Genomic DNA, 8,002 nt, shown 5'->3' with positions numbered 1-8,002 from the left:
CTTCACCGGGGCTCAAAATATGGTTATATGTAGCACTAGATTCCAGCATAGAAAAATTCATCAAGCTACATACCAGGCTGTCTCCGAATCGAAAGGCCACCCACCACATCGATCATGTTGTGATAGACGGAAGACACGTCGTGGTTTAGACGTGCATACGCTCCGAGATCCTAATATCGACTCGGACCACTATCAGCCAGCCTGCCAAGAAACGCACCCTGCAGCAAAAAATGAAAGTCAGCAGACACAAGGAAGGCCCGAGAAGGGGCAATCACAACATACTGCCGTACGATTTTCTACTCGACTTGCATTCCTGTCTTCTGTTGCAAAAGCAGAACTGGTACGATGGGGAGTGCCGTGGCGCAGAGGAGCGAAAACAGGCTGCCTACCTCGCAACACGTGCGGGATGGGATAGATACCGAGAGTTGACAAGGGAAGCGAAACGCATTTGCAGACAGAAAAAGAGAGAGGCCGAAATGCGTGAGTATTTTTTTATGAAAAACGCTGCGACTAACAGAAGGTTTCAAGACCGTAGCATATTACGTAGAACCTCCAGAGGCGATCTAGTAATCGATGCCCAGCGCATAGTAAAATTATGAACGGATTGTTTGTACAATTGTTAACAATTTCGCACGTCTTAATAAATTTAATAGAAAGATGGAATGGGAAACATAGTTACATTGTCTGCCGATGTCTTAGGTCATGTACCACCTTTGATACAATGCACCACCAACCAAATTTCGTTTGGTTATTATTGGACCATACTAGTGAAAGGTAACTAAATAGAACAACTGCTTTTATTGTCATTGATTTTTATTTATTATTGTAAACTTTTTTATATAAATTAAACATACATTTAAATCACTATTTTTTTATTGAAATTTGAAACCAGTCAAAATGACTTGCTTAGGCAATTTGGTGTTAAAATAATCAATTCAAAAGAAAAGCTATAGATCAAAGGACTCTTACTCTTAATATTCTCGTTTGTTATTTCATTCCCCCTCTGAACTTGCAATGTTATCATCTGTTTTAGGTGGAAATTGTGTAACTCCAGCAATGCTCTTCTCCCTTTTCTAACAGCTCTACTTCTACAGTTCTACTTAAACACTAACAATAATGCTCTAACTCTTAAATGATAAATTATTGTACATAGTTACGAGGTTTGTTGCGTGTATTTGTTTTTCGATTTTTTTGTTACGTTATGTTAATACTTATAGCGCAATTCAGTAAGCATTCTCTAGTGAGACAGTTTGAAATAAAGTCTCAATTTGTGACAAGTTACTATTCACAACACAGTCTGTAGTCTTTAGTCGCAAAATATTATCTCAGATTTGTCACCTCATAGTAAGCAGGTCAAAATACTAAAAAGAACTCTTGTTTGCCATTTTGAATATACTCGTACTGACAATTGATTGCCATTTTTTTATATTTTGTAAGCAACTCAAACAATAAAAAGTTAAAGTCAATTTCATATGAATTTCGTAAATATTCTGAAACTAAGACAACATAAATTTTTATTTTTATTGGTATTCACATGACATGTGAGCGTTCCACAACATCCCACATAGCATCACATCACGTCACGTCACAACACCTCATCATACACGCATCAAACACAGCACTTAACACCGCAACAACCACACCTAATCGTCTAAAATTCACCACCCTAACTATCAAAAGGGATAGATCAGAACGGGATCCTTCTTCTTATAGTTTCATCCGTGAACTAAGAAGTTCGACCGCAATAACCATCGAATACCGTTTAGTAAATCGCAAAGGCTGTTTTTATATTTGCTTTTTACGAACCAGGAGGTTCAAGTGGCGGAGTAACATAATCCCAAAATTTGACAGCAGTGTCGCGCAGTGTGTTACGCAACAAAGTTAAGTTATTTTATATTAATTCAATAAAAGGTTTATACAGAGTGTTTGCGTCGTAATCAGCGCTTTTTTATTATCGAGAAAGTATACTAGTGTCACCCGTGAACAATTGGTAAGTATGCTTTTTGACTATGTTATAGAAAATTTAATATTTGTTATCGACATATTTATTTTCATTCAAGTGTAAATACATCTCCAAATATTGAAGTGTAAGAAGTGAATATTGAATTGTAAAATTATTTTCTCATAAACTGGAGATAAATCGATGAAATTTTTTTTAGCAGGACGGGAATAATGAGTAATGAGTAATGACCTGTTGGCAAGAGCTATTCTGCGTTGGATTTCCAGGCTGATGTTATTGTTGATGTTGATACTGGTTCCAAGAGAAACAAAATTATCTATGACTTCAATGTTATGACTGTCAACAGTAACGTGGGAGCAAAGTGGCGACTAGTTTGTTTGATGTCTTGCCCTCGTTCACTACCAGAGTCACTTGCTTCGCTTATCCATTCTGGAGAAAGCAGAACTAACGATGCGAGGTTGAGGCCAATGATATCAATATCATCGGGGCAGCAGCTGTACATTCATATAAACGATTCTACCTTCTCGGTTTAGTTCTACAGATCGAATTATTTTTTCCAGCAGCAGATTGAAGAAGTCGCACGATAGGGAGACGCATTTTCTGAAACCCCGTTTGCGAGGATACCAAATTCAGACATCGCGGCATAAAGGCAACTCCTTTTCGTGCTATCAAAGACAGCTTTGAAATCAACTAAGAGGTGTGAATGCCGATTCTCTTTTCGCAAGTCTTTTCCAAGATCTGGTGCATAGTAAAAATCTGGTCAGTTGTGGATTTTTCTTGCTTAAGGCCACACTGATAAGGTCCAATCAGTTTTTTAACGGTGGGCTTTAATTTTTCACATAATACGCTCGATAGAACCTTATACGCGATGTTCAGAAAACTTATCCTACGAGGTTGGCGCAGACTGTGGGGTCCGCTTTTTGTGGATTAGGCAGAGCACACTTAAATTTCAATCGTTGGGCATGCTTTCGTCCGACCATATTATACAAAGAATCTGAAGCATGCTGCTTATCAGTTCCTCGCAGCCGTGTTTGAATAGCTCGGCCGGCAATCCATCAGCCACCTCCGCTTTGTTGTTCTTCAGACGAGTAATTTTTTAACTTTTTCTTCTTCGTATTTTCTAGATAAAATCTGAATCGATTCGTTGTCATAATTTTTATAATTATAGAGGCAATGGGCCACGTTCTTTTTGTTGAATGGATTCCGTCATTCTATCTGCTCAATTTTTTGAAAAGCTTAAATTATCTGTCTTATTGCTTATATCTGGTTTTATAATTCTCACGTTGACGTTTTTTATCAGAGTTTTCCGTTTTGTGCCATAAGTTGATTATATATGTCGCACTCTTTTCCTCTTCCAAATCTTTTTGCGCAGTGCAATTACAGCGTTGCCTAAAGTTTTATACGTTACTCTTAAACTGTCAAATTCCTGTCGTTGATACTGGTGGACACGCAAGTGAAGAAAGTTCTCTGATTGCCATTCACTTGGGAGTGGCCAGAAACGATTCTTTTAGATGATTTTTTATTTTTTTGAATATATTTATATATATATATATTATATATTTTTTTAATACATTTCGAGAGGTAACTTAGATGTTTAAAATTCAATAAAACAATTCTAGAAAAAAACCTCAATTCTTTGGAAATTTTGGTAAAATAACAAAACTGAAAAATTTATATATATAGTATATCAAAAGCGTAAACAGCCTCGGATGAGAGACCCCCCTTTTGATGACGACCATGGCAAACGAAATAAAGACTACGAATTGAGGGCATGCACCTGGAATGTGCGGTCCCTTATTTGGGAAGGTGCCACTGCCCAGCTGGTTGATGTCCTCGTGAAAACAAAGGCTGACATCACCGTCGTCCAAGAAATGCGATGGACGTGACAAGGACAGAGGCGAGTAGGTCCTTGTGACATTTATTACAGTGGCCATATAAAGAAGCGCAAGTTTTGTGTGGGATTCGTGGTGAGAGAGAGACTCCGTCGCCGAATCCTGGCACTCACCCCGGTGGATGAACGTTTACCCACAATCCGCATCAAAGCGAGGTTCTTCAACATATCGCTTATTTGCGCCCACGCTTCGACGAAAAAGAAGGACGATGTGCCTAAAGATGTCTTCTATGAGCGCTTAAAGCGCACCTATGAGAACTGACCCGTCACGATGTCAAAATCGTGCTTGGCGACTTCAAAGCCATGGTGGGCAAGGAAGGTACCTTTGGCGCAACAGTCGGTAAATTTAGCCTCCACGAGGAAACTGGGTTGAGGCTGATCGACTTCGCCGGGGCCCGAAATATGGTTATCTGTAGTACTAGATTCCAGCATAGCTACCTGACTGTCTCCGAATCGGAAAGCCATCAACCCCATCGATCATGTTGTGATAGACGGAAGACGCGTCTCCAGTGTTTTAGACGTGCATATGTTCCGAAATCCTAATATAGACTCGGACCACTACCAGCTAGCCTGCCAAGATACGCACCCTGCAGCAATAAACGAACGTCAACAGACACAAGGAAACTTCGACGCCGAGAAGCGGCAGTCACAACATACTGCCGAACGATTTTCTACTCGACTTCCACTCCTGTTTCTGATCCAAATGAAGAACTGATACGATGAGGAGTGCCGTGTCGCAGAGGAAAGAAAGCAGGCTGCCTACCTCTCAAGTTAAAATCGACCACAACACGTGAGGAATGGGATGAATACCGAAAGTTGAAGAGGGAAGCGAAAGGCATTTACAAACAGAAAAAGAGAGAGGTCGAAAAAAAAGAGAGAGGCCAACAGACGTAATGCTCGAAAATTCTACGAAAAAATGCGGCTGCTAACACAAGGTTTCAAGACCGGAGCATACTCCTGTAGAACCCCCAAAGCTGATCTAGTGGCCAGAGAATACTAAAATTATGGAGGGAACACTTCTCCAGCCTGCTGAATGGCAGTGAAAGTATAACGCTAGGAGAGCCCGAACCCGATTCCCCAACCGATGACGACGGAGCAGACGTTTCATTGCCCGACCATGAAGAAGTTCAAATAGCAATTACCCACCTGACAACAATAAACCGGAGGAGCCGATGGATTGCCGGCCGAGCTATTCAAACACGGCGGTGAAAAACTGATAAGGAGCATATATCAGTTTCTTTGTAAAATATGGTCGGACGAAAGTATGCCCAACGATTAGAATTAAGTTTGCTCTGATACCAGATATTCACAATGCACCACATCTTAGAAAAGACCTGTGAAAGAATGCGACTGAGCAAACTGACGTTAAGCAACACGAAACGCTCCGTCAGGATCGGGAAGGACCTTTCCGAGCCTTTCGATACCAAACGAGGTATCGTGCGACTTCTTCAATCTGCTGTTGGAGAAAATAATTCGAGCTCCAGAACTTAATCGAACAGGTACAATCTGTTAAAAGAGTGTACAACTGATGGTATTGATATCATCGGCATCAACACCCGCTCGTTAGTTCTGCTTTCTCTAGACTGTACAGGGAAGCAAAGAAAGTGGGTCTGGCACTAACCGAGGGCAAGACTGTCATCAAACAAGCAGTCGCCGCACTCGCGACTTGGCTCTCACATCACTGTTGACAGTCATAACTTTAAAGTTTCAGATAGTTTCCTATATATGTATGGGAACCAGCAAACTCTATAAGTCGCTCATAACACCCGTCCTGCTATATTGTGCAGAGGCTTGGACGATGACAACAACTGATGAGTCGAAGTTGCGAGTTTTCGAGAGTCTGCGAAAGATTTATAGCCTTTTGCGCATTGGCCACGGCGAATATCGCATTCGATGGAACGATGAGCTGTATGAGATATACGAAGACATTGAAATAGTTCAGCGAATTAGAAAACAGCGGCTACTCTGGCTAGGTGTCGTTAAGTTTAAAATTTATCTTTTGTTGTGAGATACTTAACGTTTTTGTGTGGAAACCAAATATACGCTTATATATGAACTCCGCCATTAAAATACTTTGAGGTTCATGCTATTTGATAAGATTATTTAACTGGATTTCTGTCTTGTTTTGCTATTTTACCAACTGTCGTTTTCTATTGTATTTAGTAAATAAAATTTAATTTTTCTCCGTAATTTCTATTACTTTTATCTTCGATCTCGATTATGTTTTCTGTAAAAAAATGCTTTTTAAGTTACCTTATGCACTGCAAAATATCCCGTTTTCACTGCGCGTGTGCGTTGCACCGCCCATTTTTTGCTAAAACCCCAACCGATCCGTCCGACCAACCGATTTCTATAAATTGTAGTACAGGGTGGCTGATGAAAGCCGCTACCAAAGAAAAATTAAATAACTTTTTTTCTATTTAATGAATCTGGTTAATTTTTTTTTTATTTTGCAGATTGATTTTTACATTTAACAAAAACGGATAACTGGGACACTGAAACAAGAATTTGGATTGTCCGCCGCTATCACGCACTGGAGTCCGTAGTTTCGGTTCAAAGAGAGTATAGACGCACGTTTGGCGGCAATCCTCCAAGCAGATGGACCATAATAAGACTTGTAAACAATTTTGCCGAGCATGGGACAGTCAACAGAAGACCTTACCATCGAAGCCCTTCAGTTCGAACGGAGGAAACAATCGCTGCTGTAGCTGCTGCCATACAAAACAATCCACGTGTTTCGACAATAAGCTTATATGCTCAAATGGGTGTAAGCAGACAGTCATTACATACAAATATTGACAAAGATTTGGACTTATTCCCATATAAAGTTCAAATAGCCAACAAACTGAACGCTGCAGACTTGCCGATTCGCTTGGAATTTTGCCAGAAGATGCTTCAAATGGTGGAAGAGGATGGAAACATGTTGATTTAAACGGCAACATAAACAAACAAAATTGTCGAATATGGAGTACTTCCAACCCACAGATACTCCATGAGACGGAATTGCATCCACTTCGTGTCACAGTGTGGTGTGCAGTTTCATCACGCTGCATTGTCGGGCCCTACTTCTTCGAAGAAAACGGTCACACCGTTACGGTTACTGGAGACCGTTACTTGAGCATGCTGAGAGAGTTTTTCTATCCAGAATTACGCCGAATGAGAATTTCTTTCAACTCTGTGTGGTTTCAGCACGATGGTGCAGCTCCTCACATAGCCCAACCTGTTATGACAGAATTGTGACGAAAATTTCCCAATAAACTGATATCCAGAAACTCCACATTCCGTTGGCCACCCAGGTCGCCTGACTTCACCTGACTGTTTCTTGTGGGGTTATTGCAAACAGGAAGTCTACAAAGTGGCAAAACCAACAAATTTGAATGAACTAAGGCAATCCATTCGAGAAACAAATTGCGGATATTCCTGTCTCAACTCTCCAAGCAGTAATGAACAACTTTTTGGTAAGATGCATTTAAATTCCATTATTTTTAAAACTAATTGAGCTATATGTAATAAAATTGAATGAGCTTTAACATGAATAAAAGAAAAATGAATTCCATACACTGAAAAAAAATTATTTGAGTTTCTTAATGTAGCAAAATTCATCAGCCACCCTGTACATGTTATTCTCCTTACATTCTTTTGTCACATAAATAACGAAATCGAACAACAACCCCGCCTACTTCCCATAGAACGGAATTTTCAAATTCACTTAATTCGCTTAGTTTCCAGTACACAAATCAAGAAGAAATTATTGTAATGGGATAAAACTTTCTACGAATAATGTCTTGAATGTGTGCCACGTTATGATCAACAATTTTTTAAATCCAATAAAAACTGTTCAAGTCCCTAGTTACCGAATATTTAAACTCCTGTACCTATTGTTGACTTTTGTTCGAAAATCTCGGTCAATGTATGATACTCGTATATTATACTTGTATATGTATAACCGAAATTAAGGGATAATCCTTCTCTCATAATGGTATGTCAAAAATAATACTGAATCGGACCAATACTTCACTTAGCGCCCATATACTTAATATAGAGATTTTCGAACTTGGGTGACTTTGTTCCATGTATATCGGCCAATATGTGAGTTATCACAATGGAAATAAGAGAGCGTATTTTATTCATAACAGTGTCTCTTTGTGCCT

Source organism: Bactrocera dorsalis, chromosome 3, assembly GCF_023373825.1.
Source record: "Bactrocera dorsalis isolate Fly_Bdor chromosome 3, ASM2337382v1, whole genome shotgun sequence".
NCBI lineage: Eukaryota > Metazoa > Arthropoda > Insecta > Diptera > Tephritidae > Bactrocera > Bactrocera dorsalis.
Note: the sequence above shows the minus strand (reverse complement) of the source record.